The 21,971-nt window shown below is 34.9% G+C and overlaps 1 pseudogene; it reads left to right on the top strand.

The window, feature by feature from the left end:
* The first annotated feature begins 6,023 nt into the window (after positions 1-6,023).
* On the top strand, positions 6,024-6,123 carry LOC122218799 (annotated as a pseudogene).
* The last annotated feature ends 15,848 nt before the right edge of the window (positions 6,124-21,971 follow it).

The following is a 21,971-nucleotide window of genomic DNA, read 5'->3' as shown; positions in this document are numbered from 1 at the left end:
AACATGAAAAGAGTTTGTTCTGTTTGTGTGTGTGTGTGTGTGTGTGTGTGTGTGTGTGTGTGTGTGTTAGGGGGTTGTACACCTTATGCAGTTAGAGATGGATGAGGGATCTATGGCTTGGTCTTAGGTATGTGAGTTTGAAAGGGGAATATAAGTATTCAAATCAATGGGGACTCTAGATTGTGAGTGATTTGCAAATAAGTGTAGAAAGTTGTTTGAATGAGTGTTTAGAGTGCAAGATAAAGAAGAAGGACATAAAACTAGGTTTTAAGGACCCCCAAAAGCATGATAGAAGGAATGGAAAGCATGCTTGAGAGCAAGTGCATCTATTTTTAAATGTGGCTACATATTTCATGTTGGTGTGCTCTAATGTAAAAAGGAAATGGCTAAAGATGTTTGATTTTTTTCTCCAGAAAACATACAGAAGAATTACATAAGAAAATAGCAATACCTTTACTTTAATTTCATTCTTAGAGGTGAATTTCTAAACCATGTCATTTAGAAAAAAGTAAGGTAATGTAAAATTTTAACATCGCCTTTCTTATAATTTAGGATATAACGATCTACTTTTAAAAGTTAGTTAATATTGCGGCGCCTTGGTGGCTCAGTCGGTCAAGTGTCCGACTTCGGCTCAGGTCATGATCTCATGGTCCGTGGGTTTGAGCCCCACATCGGGCTCTGTGCTGACAACTCAGAGCCTAGAGCCTGCTTCGGATTCTGTGTCTCCCTCTCTCTCTGACCCTCCCCCATTCATGCTCTGTCTCTCTCTGTCTCAAAAATCAATAAACACTAAAAAAAAATTTTAGATAAAAAAAATAAATAAAAGTTAGTTAACATCACTGTAAAAATGGACTGTGGTCTCATTACCTCTGAGCTATCCTATGGTTATATTCTAAAGCCAGCTTAATATTGCCTAGTTTTTCATTGCTTATCTTGACGAAGTTTGGTGTGTGTGTGTGTATGTGTGGTGTGTATGTGTGTGTGTATGTGTGTTTTGTATGTGGAAAACAAATTAAGTTTATTTTATTTTATTTTATTTTATTTTTTGCTTTTTCTCTCTCACACTTAAAAATAAATTTCTTTTTTTTTGAAATTTATTCTCAAATTGGTTTCCATACAACACCCAGTGCTCATCCCAAAAGGTGCCCTCCTCAATACCCATCACCCACCCTCACCTCCATCCCACCCCCCCATCAACCCTCAGTTTGTTCTCAGTTTTTAAGAGTCTCTTATGTTTTGGCTCTCTCCCACTCTAACCTCTTTTTTTTTCCTTCCCCTCCCCCATGGGTTTCTGTTAAGTTTCTCAGGATCCACATAAGAGTGAAACCATATGGTATCTGTCTTTCTCTGTATGGCTTATTTCACTTAGCATCACACTCTCCAGTTCCATCCAAGTTGCTACAAAGGGCCAGATTTCATTCTTTCTCATTGCCACGTAGTACTCCATTATGTATATAAACCACAATTTCTTTATCCATTCATCAGTTGACGGACATTTAGGCTCTTTCCATAATTTGGCTATTGTTGAGAGTACTGCTATAAACATTGGGGTACAAGTGCCCCTATGCATCAGCACTCCTGTATCCCTTGGGTAAATTCTTAGCAGTGCTATTGCTGGGTCATAGGGTAGGTCTATTTTTAATTTTTTGAGGAAGCTCCACACTGTTTTCCAGAGTGGCTGCACCAGTTTGCATTCCCACCAACAGTGCAAGAGGGTTCCCGTTTCTCCACATCCTCTCCAGCATCTATAGTCTCCTGATTTGTTCATTTTGGCCACTCTGACTGGCGTGAGGTGATATCTGAGTGTGGTTTTGATTTGTATTTCCCTGATGAGGAGCAACGTTGAGCATCTTTTCATGTGCCTGTTGGCCATCTGGACGTCTTCTTTAGAGAAGTGTCTATTCATGTTTTCTGCCCATTTCTTCACTGGGTTATTTGTTTTTCGGGTGTGGAGTTTGGTGAGCTCTTTATAGATTTTGGATACTAGCCCTTTGTCCGATATGTCATTTGCAAATATCTTTTCCCATTCCCTTGGTTGCCTTTTAGTTTTGTTGGTTGTTTCCTTTGCTGTGCAGAAGCTTTTTATCTTCATGAGGTCCCAGTAGTTCATTTTTGCTTTTAATTCCCTTGCCTTTGGGGATGTGTCAAGTAAGAAATTGCTACGGCTGAGGTCAGAGAGGTCTTTTCCTGCTTTCTCCTCTAGAGTTTTGATGTTTTCCTGTCTCTCATTCAAGTCCTTTACCCATTTTGAGTTTATTTTTGTGAATGGTGTGAGAAAGTGGTCTAGTTTCAACCTTCTGTATGTTGCTGTCCAGTTCTCTCAGCACCAACAAATTAAGTTTAAAAAGCATTTATAAAGGCATCAGATTTTTGTTCCAATGATGATGTGAATGCTATTTCAATAAAACATTCTATTTAATAATATTTTTAAATCAAATATCTTCCACATAATATGTCTTTTTGTGCATGTGTGCCTGTGTATAACCCTACTTATACCAAATTATCAGGGAAATAAAAAGATGCATTTATGTTAATACCACTTGCTGAGTTGATAAATAATACATTGGCTAGTAATTTTCAAGGGAAAGTAACTAGAAGAATCTAGGCAAAATATTCATCCAGACAATCAGAAATTAATTTGACTTATAATATGCATATGTGAAAGACATTATTTCAGATTTATGGACTTCAATAAAAATATTCTTACTCTGTTGAAATGTATGAATGAGTAAACTAAAGATGATTATCTTTTAAACATCAATTTACTGAATTCTCATCAACAGCATAGGTTTTCAATGAAATTCTTGTAGATAAAAAGAAAAAAGAGAGAAGTTGATATAAACACTAACCATTTTAAAATATGTCCTAAACAGTCAATAATCTTGTTAAAAAATTAAATATCCCACTATATCCTCATAATTTATGCTTTCACGTACAAAATGCATAATGGAAATACTGTTCCATTCTAAAATGGCAAACTGTATGGGGTGCCTGGGTGGCTCAGTCGGTTAAGCGGCCGACTTCGGCTCAGGTCATGATCTTGCGGTCCGTGAGTTCGAGCCCCACGTCGGGCTCTGTGCTGACAGCTCAGAGCCTGGAGCCTGTTTCAGATTCTGTGTCTCCCTCTCTCTGACCCTCCCCTGTTCATGCTCTGTCTCTCCCTGTCTCAAAAATAAATAAAACATTAAAAAAAATTAAAACGGCAAACTGTATGCTTAAAGTTATGATTCAATTAATTTTCTTAATACCAAGATTCAAAAAAGTCTATAGTTCAGCTTATCACATGTCATTTGATTGTGGATTTCATTCCACTTCAATAGCATTTACTCTTCAAGGGGCACCTGGGTGGTTCAGTCAGTTAAGCACCTGACTTCAGCTCAGGTCATGATCTCACGGTTGCTGGGTTTGCACCCTGTGTCGGGCTCTGTGATGACAGGTCAGAGCCTGGAGTCTACTTTGGATTCTGTGTTTCTCTCTCCCTCTGCCCCTCCCCCGCTTTCACATGCACCCTCTCCCTCTCTTTCAAAAATAAACATTAAAAAATAAAAAAAAAAAAGAATTTACTGTTCAAAATTATAAGCTCTCAAAAAGCACCCAGAGCTATCAAACTAAAATATTTCATCTCTTTTTACCTTTTATCTTTTACATACATTAATATCTATATTCAAAATGACTACAAATAATGTTCTTTTGTCTTTTTCATGACTGATACAAACTCTAAGTCATATAGACAAATAAAAACTAATAGCAGGCAAAAGAGGAGAAGCCAAGGGCTACATGTGACTGCAGGTGAATGAGGTGACCACCAACTGTGTAAAATCAATGACGCTAAATTTCAGTCTTGTCAAAATATGTCCATGGTATAAGAAGTATTATACTTCCCTTCTTTTGACAAATGGATCAATAAAATGATAGAATAGACAAAGGTACAGACTCATAGCCTGAATGAGATATAACTTTCTATTTTTTTCCAGAAGGGTCATAACAAAACAATTTCCCCAACTGTAGACTCTTTCTCCTTCCCATGTTTTCTAGTCTTTTGTTTTTTGCCTTATCTTATTTTTGCTGTTTTCTAAAATATATTTTATAAATGTCTATTTATTTATTTATTTTGAGAAAGAGCACAAGCAGGGGAGGGCAAAGAGAGAGGGATAAAGAGAATCCCAAGCAGGCTCCACAGTGTCAGTGAAGAGCCCCATTTGAGATTCAAACTCATTAAGCGTGAGATTATAGTGGCAGCTGAAATCCAGAGTCAGATGCTTAACCCACTGAACCACCCAAGCAGCCCTATGTGCTTGCTGTTTTAAAGGGTGTTTTGGGGTGCCTGGCTGGCTCAGTTGGTAGAGAACGCAACTCTCAGTCTCAGCGACATGCATTCAAGCTCCATGTTGGGCATGGAGCCTACTTAAAAAAAAAAAAAAAAAAAAAAAAAAAAAAAGAAAGAAAAAAGAGAATGTTTTGGACCTCACTGTGTATTCTCTGGCTCTGGGGTAGGGAGAATCTCCTTACTCACTGAATTATGCCGTTTACATATACTATATGGTGGGGAAATATGGTTTAGAAGTGATGAAAATTCCATTTAATTCCATTTAAGAATGGAATGTCTTCTGAATTCTTATTTATAATCACCAGATGGTTCACTCAATGATTATGTTTTTCTGTTTTGTGCCGTTTTCTTTTATGGCAGTCTTACCAAAATATTAGCCCCTTTGCTGTATATTTCTTTCCCTCAAAAGAATATATTTTACATCACTTTAACGATGTTTTGAAAAGAGAAGACCATTAAAATAGACATACACAGATATTCTTAAGTTAAAGGAGTACTAACAAGTTTAATTTTGCTCTAACATTAACAATATTTTAATTTTTTGTTGTTGCTGTTAATGGAGATCTCATATGTGAAAAATGAAATCAAATCTATTTATTGACATAGTTTTCATACATTGTGGGAAATATATAACTTTGAAACTTTAAAGAATTCTTTTTTGGTTAGTAATTTTTCAAATGGATACTCCTCACTAGAGGGAAAAGCAGTTAACAAGAAGATAGTGGTACCCAAATAATTTTAATAATCAAAGCAAATTTTTGTTTTAAGAGATTTACTGAGACATAACCCATTATAAAGTGCACAGATCTTAAGTGTATAGATCACTTAATTTTTACATATGCATATACCTATATATGAAGCAAAGTTATATTTCACTGGGTGGAACAGTAAGGGTTAAGTTGTATTGGTGAATCCATAGCTAAATATTACATATTTGGGTTTACATGTGAAAATCGATATGTTTCTCTGGGTGATATCATCAACTGAGATAATGTTTTAAATTTCTATTGTGAATTTTTTACCACTGGTTTTACCTATAAGTTCCACATTGTCAGTTCTATCTATACAAAATTGTTTAAAATGACTAATTAGAAGAAAACCAAACTCTAATAACATCATACAATCCGTCTATTCCAATTTGTCTCAAGTGATTCTCTTTATTTAAGCTGTATAAGTGAGAAGTAAAGCAAATTCAAAATGGAGATTTAAAATATGGCTCAGTCTACTTATGTAATAATCTTTCTTTACTTCTTCTTTATATGTTCTGATAGAATTTGATAACCAACCTACTCCTAACATTTAGTGGCGTTTAGGGCTACAGTATAAATGGAAACGAATACATCTTGTGTTTATAAAATCTTTATAAGATATCTATGAAGTTATATATATGTATATAACATATATATATATTAAATAGTTTATGCCCTTCCACTTTAATAATGTACCCCTCGTAAAGATTCTGAATTTCCAAATCTGAGTTTAGACTTCTTGGATTTTCAGCCTTTGTACTTTGTGTTGCTTCTGTTTGTTCCCACCCAGAGGTCTATCCAATCCCACAGGGACCTCTTGCACAATCTACAGATGTCACAGACTACACTGCGCAGCCAAGCTCCATTTTCCGCAAGCAGTTATTGTTGGCAGCTCTCAAGGCACCTCTCAGGCCACCACACAGACTACTGATTAAATTTTTGGTCTAGTGCTTGCTTCAGCAGCACATACTCTAAGAAGATACAGAGAAGATTAGCATGGCCCTGTGCAAGGATGACATGTGAATCCATAAAGTGTTCCATATTAAAAAATAGGTAAATAGGGGCGCCTGGGTGGCTCAGTCGGTTAAGCATCCGACTTCAGCTCAGGTCACGATTTCCTGGTCCGTGAGTTTGAGCCCCGTGTCAGGCTCTGGGGATGGCTCAGAACCTGGAGCCCGCTTCCGATTCTGTGTCTCCCTATCTCTCTGCCTCTCTCCCATTCATTCTCTGTTTCTCTCTGTCTCAAAAATAAAAAAAAAAGTTAAAAAAAAATAGGTAAATAAATAAATAAATGAATAAATAAATTTTTGGTCTAAATAATCTATCAACAAGATTACTAGTATTTCTTTTGATCTAAGGGTGCTATTATCAAGAATGTTTGGAAACCTGTGTCTTAGTCTCCATGAAGGGACTCTGCTTAATCCCAAGAAGTATAGGGGCGCCTGGGTGGCTCAGTCGGTTAAGCGGCCGACTTCGGCTCAGGTCATGATCTCGCAGTCCGTGAGTTCGAGCCCTGTGTCGGGCTCTGTGCTGACAGCTCAGAGCCTGGAGCCTGTTTCAGATTCTGTGTCTCCCTCTCTCTGACCCTCCCCTGTTCATGCTCTGTCTCTCTCTGTCTCAAAAATAAATAAACATTTAAAAAAAAATTAAAAAAAAAGAAGTATTTAAATATGTATACAATTTACACTTGTTGTTGTCCCTACCATTCTATTTCAAGCCCTGTTGTAAATGTAATGACAAAGTGTTATGCACAAAATAGGTTTTACATGCTTACTTATTTACTTATTTAACTCATTGAACACATGAACACATTGGCTAAATAAATGCATGAATACTTAGTAAAGGAATCTGAGGCATTAAAGGACAATATTAAAAAAAAAATCACAGTGAGTGTCTAGATATGGGAAGAGGGAGGTATAACACTAAACAAAACTTGTGACAAAATATTTCGTAGTGAAACCCAAGTGATAAAAATCCTGACCAGAGAAGAAAACACTGATATTTAAGAAAGGCAGACAAGGGGGGCACCTGGGTGGCTCAGTCGGTTGAGTGTCCGACTTCGGCTCAGGTCATGATCTCACGGTCTGTGAGCTCGAGCCCCGTGTCGGGCTCTGTGCTGACAGCTCAGAGCCTGGAGCCTGCTGCGGATTCTGTGTCTCCCTCTCTGTCTGCCCCTCCCCCACACATGCTGTGTCTTTCTCTCTGTCAACAATAAATAAAAACATTAAAAAATTTTTTTTCAAAGAAAGGCAGACAAGGGGCCAAACATATGAAAATTGTATAATAAGTTTAAAAGATTAAAAAAAAAGAGCAAGAATAAATAGAAGTGAAAAATGAGAGAAAATGGAAATATTTTCAAGTGTTTATCATTTGTCATGCACAGTACTGAAAGTTTTCTGTGCTCTATTCCAGTCACTCTTTCCAACACTTCTCTGGGTGGGTATCATCACTCTTAACTGGAAAAATGGGTAAAATGAAGTTCACAAGAGTTACCTAAATCATGGTTGTTCACTTAGTTCTAAGCGATAAAGTCAAAATTGGAGCATGGATCACTTTAATATTACTTCCTTTCCACCAACTTTAGGATATACTTAAGGAATATTTCATATATGAAAATAGTAAGGCACTGCTAGTGAAATTTTGCTGAGATGATTAACTAGTGAAAAATAACTCTGGTCTTTTTTCAATCTCTTTGGTGGTTAGTGTCTTCATTTTTTTAACTACTGAAACTAGAATCAAAACCAGAAAGGAATGGATAAGGAAAATGAGTAGCTCTGAATTTGTTGCAGAAATTTGATGTCAAGCCTTTGAACTGAACTCTAAATGAAGAAAAACTGCCAAACATGACTGGTTAGAGAGGATACGTAGGCGGTTATCAACATCAGATGTGCCCTTGTAACACATCTAGATTTAGAAGGTACAGTGACATTTGTCACAGGAATTTCAAACTAAAAAGGGGAAAATATTTTTTCTACTTTTTTCCTTCTAATTGTTTGTCTCTTTCAGTATGACTCAGTGTTATATCAATTTAAGTAGACAGCAACCACTATCTATCCACACATTCTCAAGGCTCAAATTATAGTCATTTTATCAGCAATCATAATAAGATGTTTCATGAATCTATTAGTCGTTAAATAACGCGTTCGCCAATCCAATACACCAACTGGAAAAAATTAAAATGCTTATTTATTTGTAAAGCAGTAAAAGGAATATTGATTGCTACTTACTTTTTTCTTCTTAGCTTATAGAATTGAGAGAAAAGGGTAGTTAATTACCAGGATATAAAAAACCAGAAGAGTACTTTGTATTTGTTCAGTGTTCATTTTTGAGTTCTGGATTGTTTTTACAACACTAACTAAATCACTTTCATGAAGAAACAATTTTTGCAGAATAAGAAATGGAGGAAATAAAAATATAAATGTCTTGCTCAAGACACAGTATGCTATGGCTTTATTATTTCTCAGTCATTTTTGTGTTCCTTTTGATTTAGAATAGCACATTTTCATAACAGAGATTCATCAAAAGCAATAATTAATTGTTCTAGGTGCTCATCTTTTTAGGGACAAAAATAACAATTAGTTGCACTTACATGGAAATTTGGAATCTGCAAAAATATTGCCCTTCACCTTATCAGCAAACCTCAAGTCACTTCACCTAAAGATACACTCACTTAAGGCAAGTTTGCCTAAAATTCAATACTGTTTAAGTGTATTTTCCCCCTAATCTGCATACTATACTTTCAAATAAGCAATGTTTTTTTTTAAAAAAATAAGCACTTTAAAAATATTTTATCTAAGGCAGAAGTCTAAAGAATTGAGAAGCTGATCAGTTTTATTTTCCTTCAGAGCAATGCACATGCATATCACTTTTTTGCATTGTAAATTAGTTCTGTGACAAAATCACCATATATTCTGTGACTAAGTGATAAACTACTCAGATTACCATTCCAGAAATAAAGGATTTGTACACCCAGCAGGGGATGCTGCCATCAGACTGCCTGGTACTCTTAACTCCTACTCAACTGCCAACTGCCTCCCACAAACTAAACCTATTTCCTTGGGTGGCCCACATCCAAAGGCTGGCCAGTGCCAGTGTAATGAGACCTGGCCCACTTGCCTCAACCAGAGACCACTCCGGAATTCCATGTCCCCAGCGGAGTTCGTGTGCGGTCAACTGAAGCTAAAATGAGGTTGGCTTCACAGCTGAACTTCTCCATCTGACCAATCCTATTTCCTTCCCTTCTGTTTCACAAGTGCTGATGCTAAGAATACTTCTCAATCCATCCACTCCACACCAAAATATCTGCTTCTAAGGGAAACTGACCACTGTCTACAAATAAACTTCTCTCTCTCAATTTTATGTTTCAGTACAAAAATGAGGAATCAATATCAGGGAAAAAGTGAGGAAAATATTATAAATGCCCCCCCCCCCCACATACACACAAAATACACTTTGATTCTAATATGAAGTGAATTTCAATTTTATAACTATTTTATAGCATTTGCACCAAAATGATGAAGGATAATATGTAATGGCAATGGCTGTATAATTTTTGACACTTATTCAATTTTTACCAATCAATTTGGTTGCAGCCATGCCAAAATGCCAATTTAGACGAGTGTGTTTTATCAAATGAATTCAAAATTTTCATGACTAGAAATACCAACATTGTTTAAGTATAGTTACAGAAAACTGGAACACGCATAGTTTTAAACAAAATAGAGACTTGCTTTGTTCCCATTTATGTCCTCAATATCACATGCATTCCTGTCTTTAATCTCCATTATGCTTAATATGAAGTTCATGGTGATAGGACTGCAAGAACACCAGCCATGAGGTACATATTTCTAGCAAGAAGAAAAATGAAGAGGAAAGAGGAAAAGTTTGATAGCTGCTTACATGTCTTTGGCCACTCACCTCTTATCTAAGATGGAGTATGGGAAAATGACTCTTTTTATTAGGAAGGAAGGGTGTATACTTCTGCCTCCAATACTATAGGCAATGTAAGAATTGAGGATAAAATTGATTGGTATCGAGTAAAAACTAGCAGTCTCTGCTACAGAAAAAAAAATTCTTGATTTAAGAGGTACAAAATTATCCCCAACTCTTCTCATTCAAGTAGTATTTTATAATTTCCTTTTTTCAAAAATTAATGAAGTCAACGTTAGTAAATTCTGCTACTGTTTTCCCTTTAGTAAGGGAGTTACAATCCACATTCCATTTTAAGTAGTACAGTAGTACATCCCTTACCTGCACGGGATGGATTCCAAGACGCCTAGTGGACATCTAAAAGTGGAGGTAATATGAAGCCTTATATATGCTATGCTTTTATTTCCATCCACACATATCTATGATAAATTTAATAAGTTAAGCAAGAGATTAACAATAATAACAATAAAAACTAGGGCGATTATAACAATACACTGTAATAAAAGTTATGAACATGTGATCTCTGTCTTAAAATACCTTATTGCACTGTATTCATCCTTCTTGTGATAACCTGAAAGGACAAAATACCCACATGATGAGAAGAAGTGAGGTGAATAATGTAGACATTGTGATGTGCTAATGACCTTATGAAGGAGAAACATCAGAAGGAGCATCATCTGCTTCCACACTATGGTTGACTGTGGGTAACTGAAACCACAGAAAGCAAAAGCACAGATAAGGTCAGACAATGACTATATTAACAAACATTCCTATCAAAACTTATGTATTGATTCTAGGTGTCCATAGATGTCTGCTTGCAGTAAATTTGACAAGGCTTCAGGATACCTTTCTTCTGCCTTCGATCACCATTTTCAGATGGGCATGTTGACAAATTATAGTTGACCCTTGAACAACATGGGTTTGAATTGAGCAAGTTCAGTTCTATGTGGATTTTTTTCAAAGGATAGAGTGGGGAAATTTTGGAAGATTTGCAACAATTTGAAAAAACTCTCAAACAACCTGCTTAGCTTAGAAGTACTGAAAAAAATTAGAAGCTCGATATTATTTAAGAACACAGTATATAATACATGCAACATATAAAATATGTTTTAATCAACTGTTTATATTATTGATCAAACTTCTAGTCAATAGTAGGCTATTTGTAGTTAACTTTTGAGGAAGTCAAATTTACACATGGATTTTTGAGTGCACGGAGGTCGGTGCCCCCAACCTTTGCATTGTTCTAAAGTCAACTGTATATGCCTAGCAGCATGTCAGTTTGTAATCACACAGCCTTAAATAAAAAGCTGTCCTTAGTTGTGCGGCCTCTAATATCTAACCAGGAAGCAAAGCCATAGGTGAACTTGTTTCTGTCAAGTTTATTCTTTAAGGATTTCTTTTTGTATTGGAAAAAAAGTGGTATTTCCTAATAAAAATTCGATCAAACGCTTCAGGGTAATTCTATGCAAATCCAGAAAATTCTCTGAACTGTAGAAAACTTCATGTTTTACTCTGATCACATTAACTTAAACTTTTTAAAAAAGAGAATGAGTCAAGGCAGTAATTCTGATCATGACAAAGATTTTTGTCATATTAGACAATGTTGCTGGAATAAGACCAAAATAATTGCAGCAGCACTTGCCAACGTAGAAATTAGTCACAATTTTGTATGCAACTTCTTGACCAAAACAGCAAATCTAGATGTGTTGCCAGGTTCTGTGCTTGCTTATATTGTAACTCTAAGATTTTTTTTTTTTTGACAAAAGTATGGTTCTTGGTAAAGAGACTTCCTAAACTTTTAAAGGAACTAATATGTATTCAAGCTTCAGCAATCTACTCACAAATTAGGAATTCTCCTTTTTAATGGAAGTAGTATGCATATACCAGAAGAAAAGCAGAGTCGTATTGCCTGGAGGGAAGGCAGTATTTTCAATCCAATTGTATGCTAACTGAAAATGATATAACTGCATCTTCTTCAAAATATTCATTTCAAAATATTAAAAGACATTTCAGTATTTCTAGACCAGATAATGTAATTTGGTAGCAGAAATGGCTTTGATTTTCTTCTCTTGCTTTAAGGCTTAAACCAACTCAACCATTTCCAAAGCACATGTTCAATTTAGTTATCTCTTTCCCGAACAGATGCTTATGTGGTTTTATCTGCAGCAAATTATTGATAAACTATTTATCAGATCTCTGCCATCGAATTCCCAAATACCTTTTCCAGTTGTTTTAATTCAATAAAATGCTGAAGATTTAGGGGGAAAATTTTCAGACTACACTGACATTTTATCTTTTCCTGTTTCTATTTACTCAAGTGTCTGGGACAATTTGGTTCATTGAAATTAATCTGCATGTTACTAGTTAGAAACCTTCTAAAAAATATTCTTCAAATGTTGATCTACTAATTGAAAAATCTTTTAAGGTAAGATATATTTAAGTTGCTTCATATTGTTTCATTTTGTTTTCTAATACCCATGCATTGGCTTATTGCTTCAAATACCACCAAATCATCGTATTTTGACCTATTTTAGTCATGTCTTGAAAGTGCTCATTTGTAGCATGGAGGTAATATAAAAATCAAAATATATATAATAGTTTCTATATAATATATTTATGTGTCAACACAAAGATAATGTGAGTTTTAATTTTAATTTTATTTAATTTTATATTTAACTTATTTAATCTTATTTTAAGTCAATGCCCACTTGTCATAATTTAGAATGATATTGATATTATGCTAGTAACCAATGAAATAAGTATTTGTCAGAATATTCTTATGAATTTAAAAAAAATAAATATTAAACTGCTTTTAAACAGTAATTAACATCCTGATCTAAATCGGACAGATAACAAATAATAATTAATTATTACAACAATTATTAACTTAAATACATATCAATGATATTAACATACAATTATTAATAACTGTTATCAACATACTGAATTTGATATAGGAATGCAAATTGTCTTTTCTCCCACAGGAGAACGTTATTTTATTGACTTAAGAGAGAAGCCAGTTGTTGTTGACTTCTCTTGTCACAGATGTGTATAATATTACATATTATTTTAATTAGTTGTAGATAAATCTTCTTGAAAAACAATTGAAAAAATTATATTTATGCAGCATGGAATCACAGGAGTCAACAGTACATTTAATAGGTTATTTGCTCATTTGAAAAATATGTTGGGAGTAGGAGCTAAGATAGAGTAGTAGGAGGACCCTAGGCTTTCCTCATACCTCAAACACAGCTAGATAAATATCAACTCATTTTGAATACCCAAGAAATCGATCTGAGGACTGACCGAACAAAATGGATAACTACAGGGAGAGAATAAAGTGCATTATAGAGATCAGGACATGTAGAGATGTGGTTTGGGAGAGAAATGGATCCCGGGTGTTGTGGAGAGGAAAAAACCCTGGTCAGGGAGTGAGGTGGAATTTTGTTGAATTTATATACACCAACAATGAAGCAGCAGAAAGAAAAATCAAGGAATCAATACCATTTACAATTGCACCAAAAACCATAAAATACTTCAAACTAAATCTAACCAAGGAAGTACAAGATCTATACTTTATAGATGACCTGAAAAAAATGGAAAAACATCACGGATTGGAAGAACAGGCATTGTTAAAATGTCTATACTACCAACAGCAATCTACACATTTAATGAAGTCCCTTTCAGAATACCACCAGCACTTTTCACAGAGCTAGAACAAACGATCCTAGAATTTTTATGGAACCACAAAAGGCCCCAAAAGCTGACATAATCTTGAATAAGAAAAGCAAAGCTGGAGGCATCACAATTCTGGACTTTGAGGTATGTTACAAAGCTGTAATGATCAAGACAGTATGGTACTGGCATAAAAACAGACACATAGATCCATGGAACAGAATAGAAAATCCAGAAATGAACCCACAACTATGGTCAACTAGTTTTGACAAAGCAGATAAGAATACCCAATGGAAAAAAAAAAGTCTCTCCAGCAAATGGTGTTGGGAAAACTGGAAAGCAATATGCAAAAGAATGAAACTGGGCCACTTTTTTACACCATATATGGAAATAAATAAAAAAAATAGATGAAAGTCTTAGATGTGAGATAGGAAACCATCAAGGTCCTAGAGGAGAACAGAGGCAGCAACCTCTTTGACCTTAGCCATAGTAACTTCTTATTAGACATGTCTCTTGAGGCAAGAGAAGTAAAAGCAAAAAGGAACTATTGGGACACCATCAAGATAAAAAGTTTCTGTACAATGAAGGAAACAATCAACAAAACTAAAAGGAAACCTTTGATTTGGGAGAAGATATTTATAAATGACATATCTGATAAAGAACCTCTCAAACTCAACACACAAAAAGCAAATAATCCAGTGAAGAAATGGGCAAAAGACACACACTTTTCAAAAGAAGATATACAGATGGCGAACAGAAACTTGAAATGATGCTCAACCTCACTCATCATCAGGGAAATACAAATCAAAACCACAATGAGATACAACCTCACACCTGTCAGAATGGCTAAAATTAACAAATCAAGAAACAACAGTGGGAAGGATGCAAAGTAAGGGAACCCTCTTACACTGTTACTGGAAATGGAAACTGGTGCAGCCACTCTGGAAAACAGTATAGAGTTTCCTCAAAAAGTTAAAAATAAAACTCCCCTTGACCCAGTAATTGCACTAGTAGGTCTTTACCAAAAGGGTACACAAATACTGATTCAAAGGGGCACATGTATCTCACTGTTTATAGTAGCATTATCAACAGTAGCCAAATTATGGAAAGAACCCAGATGCCCATTGACTGATGACTGGATAAAGAAAAAGTGGTATTTATACACAATGGAACATTAATCGGCCATTAAAAAAAAAAAAAAAGAATGAAATCTTGCCATTTGCAACAATGTGGATGGAGCTAGAGAGTATTATGTAAGTGAAATCAGTCAGTCAGAGAAAGACAAATACCATATGATTTCATTCATATGTGGAATTGAAGAAACAAAACAAATGAACACGGAGGAGCGGAGGGGAGAAAAGAAAGGCAAACCATAAAAGAGACTCTTAACTATAGAGAACAAACTGAGGGCTGCTGGAGGGGAGCTGAGCGGGGAATGGGTTAAATGAATAATGGATATTAAGGAGAGCACTTGTTGCAATGACCACTGACTCTTCACGGGCTCCTTGTGGGCAAGTAATGAATCATTAAATTGTGCACCTGAAATTTATATTACACTGTGTATTAACTAACTGCAATTTAAAGAAAAATGTGAAACTATTTTTTAATATGCTAGATAAGAATTTTGAATTCTAAGGCTCCTAATATAATAACAACTTTCTGTTTTTTTTAAGAATTTGGTTTTATATTTATTAAAGTGGATAAAACATTTAAAAATAAACTATTTTGATTAAGGAAAGTTGACCAAATATGTTATTTTAAACTTAATGCACATCTATTATTACACAGTAGGTTGGAAGATTCCCAGTGTATAACTTCCTCAAGGAATTTAAGGTCTAAAATGAAAAAAAGCTGTATATTTGAAATAAAGCAAAGTTGAACCATAAGCACATGCAATAAGGACACAGAGTAAACATGAACTTATTTTAAAAAGTATATGTTCATGATATAAACAAGACAATTACAGAGATCAATTGTAAATCTATTTTTATGAAGACATAATGTGTATTACTAATATATGAGACTATCTGACAGTTCACATTTCTATCAACCAACTAAATACTATTTCAATGAATTGTTTTATTGAGATTGCATCATTAGTCATGTATATCATTGTGTAGTCCATATTTTATTGCAGTAATATTTAATTGTCTTAATTGGTAGCTTATGCGCGTAACTTTTTCAAGTTTATGTGTTTGAAAAAATCTAGAAAAAACATCCCATTGAAAGGAAAGCCTCTACTTCATCAATTGTCTAACAAAATACATTAAATTATGTGACCCACAATATGACACAGTAATATTCTTACACACAATAATCAGAATTGATTATTCCCCGATTACAATAACTATATCTTACTCAAATATTTCTAGATTTGTGTGTAATTAAATCAGAATAGAAAATATATTTGCTAAAAGTATTGGAAATAAACAAGTTTTTAAAACAAAACAGAACATTTTTTTTATTTGGCATGTAAATTTAGTCTGACCATAATCACACTAACTCTATCAACATTGGCATGGGAAATATTTTTAATTAAGTACCAACTCCATACATTGCTGGTAGCTACATAAATTGGCGTATCTTTTGGACAACAATATGTCAGTGATAATGAAAACCTTAAAAGTAGTTAAATTTTGATTCCATGATTCTAATGTAGATTCTCAAGAAAAAACAAATTAAAGAGTAAAACATGAGGAGAAGATGTCTAACTAAAATGTTCAGTAGGATGCTTACACTATGAAAAACTGGGTTCACTTTAGTGGTATGGGGTCTTGATTTCGGTTCTCACAAAATCACAACCTGACACACATGCAGCTAGTTTATTCAGAAGGTGATCTTTAGAAACAAGCAAGAGGGATTTTTTTCCAACAGGCACTCTTGATTCTGGAGCTCTTCATTTGGCTGGCAGAACATTTGTTGGGATATAATGAAGGATGAATGCTCAGTGCTGAAGCTACAGCTGAAGGAGAGGGATGAAGTCATTCTCCAACTTCGGGGAGATCTGGAAAAAGTCCAGCATTGACAGAAGGCTGTTGCTTCAAGAGTAGATAAAGCCACACAGACTGAACTTCCAAGTTAGGATGGCCTGAAGGTTTATTTACATGCACTGAAGGTTTTTTTAAACCAGTACATATTTCGACCTAGGTTAAATCATTTGTATATAACCAATGTGCTACCAATCTGTTACATGTTAGTATCGAATAAAATCCATTTTCTATAAAAAAAAAAAAAGAAGCACAAAAGGGGCAGTTGGGAGAATGAAAGTGGAAAAGAGAGAACACCAACGAAGGGTGAACTGCTATTCTAGGTACTGCTTTGAGAAACCAGATTTAGATCCTGCTGTGGTCCATCTGAAAAATCATGCCAATGTGCATCATATTTGTCTCCACAAAGGAAGGAATTTCTGTGAATTTATCCATTAACTTCTGAACTCCGACATGATTTTCCTTGGAATTTTAATCCCTCACGCTTCTCGGTTGCCCTATGTGCCTATAGTTTTTTCGGGGGGGAAAGGCAAAAAATGTAAATGTAGTGTCACCACCTTCCGATTGAATTCTACTGGGTTACACAGGAACTGTTGACTATGGCTGTAGCTGGAATGAACTGGACCAGGACTAAGAATTTATGAATCAATGGTGTTCTAAGTACCTTATACAAGTAACCACTGTTACACTCAAATCAGCTCATGCCCACATTAAGTGCACTCAGTGTGGGGGGTTGTTATATTCGAAAAAGATTTACAATAAACGGATTAGTAGGGCAAATATAGTCCAAACCCCTGTAGCTGTTCTTGAGAACCTAATTGATGGTCATCCTCTATCATTGATGGTCTACTCTCTATTTGCATCAACTTCAGGCACTTCTTCAGCTTTCCTAGGTCACTTGCGTCCATGGTGAGGTCACCCAGTTTTCACTTCTTGAGGGAACAGAGCCTTTAGTTTTCTTGCACTGGCCAGGCTATGGTTGCTGAAATCGTCATTCCCGTGTTTTTACTAGACGTGGAAGAAGCAAGGGAGACCCCAGTGAATTCCTCAGGTTCTAGATATACTCTTATGTGTCTGCTGGCTACACTTTGTAATCAAGATGGATTATCCTCTTTGGCATATGAATTATGTCTTTTCCTGCTAGGCACCATAAAAATCACCACATATCATCTGATATTTTAATTTATAAACAGCATCTTGGAACACAGCACTCCAAGTCCTTAGGGTGTCATTCCAAACGGGCACTTTAGCTAAGTGTTTAATGGTCACTTGTTCTGAGAAGACATATGCAGGATTTCATCCTTGTAGACCAGGCATTCTGGAAGCCCTCAGATCATAAAGTCATGCTTCTTATCACATTCTATATTCAAATGATATTATACCACTTCACAGAAGTACTTTTCAATAGTATATTTCATTTTTCCTAGTCTTCAAAGTACTGTTGTCATACATTATACATACATGTTTGTTGTAAAGCCCATAACTCAGTGTGACTATTTGCTTAGTCATTTATCTTTTAAAGATATGTGAAACTACAAAAGGAAAATCACCCATTTATTTACCATTTGATTTTTATACTTCCAAATTTCATTCTGGTATCTTTTCTCCTTCCACTTGAAGGACTTCCTTTAACATTTCTTATAGTAGGGGTCTTCTGGTTGATGAAATTATTTAGTTTTTGTATATGGGAAAGGTCTCTATTTCTCCTTTAAAAGGAAAAAAAAACTGAAAGCAAAGCAAGGGCCTAAGTCTTCAATTCTTTGAAGGTTGGTTCATGACGTTTAAGGAAAGAAGCCATCTCCATAACATCAAAATATAAGATAAAGCAGCAAGTACTGATGTAGAGATTGAAGCAAGTTGTTCCTAAGATCTTCCTAAGATCATTAGGAAGTTGGTTACATTAAACAACAGACATCTGATGTAGATGAAACAGCTTTCTATTGGAAGGAGATGTCATCTGGAATTTTCCCAGCTAGAGAGAAGTCAATGCCTGCCTTCGAAGCTTCAAAGGACAGGCTGACTCTCCTTTAGGCTGAAGCCAATACTTATACTTATTGCTTGAAAAATCCAACGACCCTTAAGAATTGTGCTAAGTCTACTTTGCCTGTACTCTTTCACCAGAAAAAAAAAAAAAAAGGCCTGGATGGTAGTACATCTATTTACAACATGGTTTACTAAATATCTTAAGCCCATTGTTAAGCAGTATATCTCAAAAAAACAAGACTTCTTTCAAAATATGACTTCTCATTGACAATGCACCTGGTCACCCAAGAACTCTGATAGAGATGAATATTGCTGTCAGGCCTGCTAACATGACATCCATTCTATAGCCCACAGTTCAAGGAGTAATTTTTACTTTCAAGTCCCATTATTTAAGAAATACATTTTGTAAGGCTATAGCTGCCATAGATAGTGATTCCTCTGATGGTTTTGGGCAAAGAAAATTGAAAACCTTCTGGAAAGCATTCACCATTCTATATGCCATTAAGAACATTTCTGATCTCAAGAAGAGGTCAAAATATCCACATCATCAGGAATTTGGAAAAAGTTATTTCTAATACTCTTGTGTAACTTTGAGAGAGGTTCAATACTTCAGTGAAGGCAGTAACTGCAGATGTGGTGAAAATAGCAAGAAAACTAAAATTAGAAGTGGAGCCTGAAGATGTGACTGAATTGATGTAATCTTTTGATAAAACTTGAATGGATAAGTAGTTGCTTCTAAGAGTGAGCAAAGAAAGTGATTTCTTGACTGGAATTTACTCTTGGTAAACATGCTGTGAAGATTATTGAGATGACAACAAAGGATTTAGAATATTCCATAAACTCAGTTGACAAAACACCTACAGGGTTTGAGAGGATTGTCTCTAATTTTGAAAGATGATCGACTGTAGGTAAAATGCTATCAAACAGCATCATATGCTGCAGAGAAAGCATTCATAAAAGGAAGAATCAATCTATATGGCAACCTTAAGTATCGTCTTATTTTAAGAAATTTCTACAGCCACCTCATCCTTCAGCAACTACCATCCTGATCAATTAACAGCCATTAGCATGGAGACAAGACCTTCCATCAGCAAAAAGATTATAACTCACTCTGAAAGCTCAGATTATGGTTAGCATTTTTTAGCAAAAAAGTATTTTTTAGTTTATTTATTTTGAGAGAGAAATAGAGAGACAGAAAGAGAGAGAGAGAGAGAGAGAGAGAGAAAGAATGAGTGAGGACGGGACAGAAGGAGAGAGAAGGAGAGAGAGAATCCCAAGCAAGTTCCGCACTGTCCATGCAGAGCCCAGTGTAGGGTTGCATCCCGTGAACTGCAAGGTCATGACCTGAGCTGAAATCAAGAGTACGACTATTCACCGAATTACCCAGGTGCCTTAGCAATAAAGTATTTTTAAATTAAGATATGTACATGGTTTTCTGAGACAATGCTATTGCACACATTTTATAAACTGTAGTAAAAACATAATTTTTGTATGCACTGGAAATCAAAAAAATTCCTTTGACTCACTTTATTGCAATCTTTGCTTCCTTGAGGTAGTATGGAACTAAATACACATTATCTCCAAGGTATGCCTGTACTTTATAATACATGACTTTAATTTTATTCCCATTTAGTGATTGTCTCAATAAGTTCAGAAGAAAAAATTGAAAAAAATGCAACATCATGAAAACTTTTAGTAAACTAAAGATGAAAACTCATTAAGAACATCTGTAAAAAGTTGCATCACTTAACTAGAAAACAACAAGAATGTTTCCTGATACAGATTGTATTCATCATTGTACAAGCATCTCTGACCAGGGAAATTATGTTTAAAAAAATCCACATTGAAGCAAGGCAATTAAATTTTATTTTCAGGTAACATCATTGTCCATATATCAAATCCAGTGAAATCTACAAAGAAAGCCAGTAGACCTAACAAATAAATTTAGTGAGACTTAGGACACGTGATTACCAACACAAGTAGGTGATATTTCTTTATTCTAGCAGAGAGCAATAATAAAATAAAATAATTTTTTAAATTTAATTCACTTAAGGATAAATCTAGCAAGAAATTTGAGAGGATTGTACACTAAAAATTGAAAAAAATGTTGAGAGAAATTAAAGCAAATATAAATAGAATGATATAATTTGTTGCTGGGTCAGAAGACTCAATATTGTTAAGATGTTAATTCTAAGCAAATTTATCTCTAAATTCAGTGAAATTCTAATAAAAATCCCAGAAAGTTTTCTCATAGAAATTTCCATGATGTGTGCAAAATTCATGTAAAAATCTGAAGGATGTAAGATAGATAAAACAATTTAAATTGAAAATCAAAGTTTGAAGACTGACATTTTTATTTGTTTGTTTGTTTGTTTATCTATTTATTCATTCATTTATTGAGACAAAGAGAAAGAGCCAAAGAGCACGCACAAGTGGGGAAAGGACAAAGGGAGAGGGAGAAAGAGAATCTCATGCAGGCTCCACAGGCTGCACAGAGTCCGACAAGGTGCTCAATCTCACCACCTTGAGATCATAACCTGAGCCAAAATCAAGAGTCGGATGGTTAACTGACCGAGCCACACAGGCACCCCTAACTGACATTATTTTAAAAGTTATAATAAAGCCTCTGTGATGAAATCAGAGCAATATAAGCATTAATGGAACAGAATAGAGTCCAGAAATTCATCCACATATATATGGAGACTTACTTTTGGAAAATTTGCAAAAACAATTCAGTGGGGAAAGGGTATCTTTTCATCAATAAGACTGAAACATTTGAATATGCGTTGTAAAACAATGAACTTCAAAGAATACCTCACACTATATGCAAAAATGAACTCAAAGTCAATTGTAGAATTCAATGGAAAAATTAAACCTGTAAAATTTCTGGTTAAAAACAGAGGGAAATATTTGTAACCTTAAGTTAGCAAAGACTTCTCAGATACAAGTTTGACAACGCAATCCATAAAATTTGAATTGATAAATTGAACTTTATCAAAATTAAAAAGTTTAGTTCTTCGAATGATTCTGTTAAGAAAATGAAAGTCTCTCTACAGATTAGAAAACATTTGCAAATCACGTTCATTTGTAAACTGCTTGTATTTACAAAAAATGTAAAGAATTTTCAAAACTTCATAACATGCCAACTGTCCAATAAAATTAGACAAAACATTTGAGCAGAGACTTCATCAATAATATAGATAATAAATAAGCATATGAAAAGATGTTGAACATCACTGGTCATTAGGAGAATATAAATTAAATTTACCATGAGATACCATTACATAGATATTAGAATGACTAAAATGAAAAGCAAAACAA

Source organism: Panthera leo, chromosome B1 (genome assembly GCF_018350215.1).
Source record: "Panthera leo isolate Ple1 chromosome B1, P.leo_Ple1_pat1.1, whole genome shotgun sequence".
NCBI classification, from domain to species: Eukaryota; Metazoa; Chordata; class Mammalia; order Carnivora; family Felidae; genus Panthera; species Panthera leo.
Note: the sequence above shows the minus strand (reverse complement) of the source record. Positions and strands in the feature narration are given on the sequence as shown.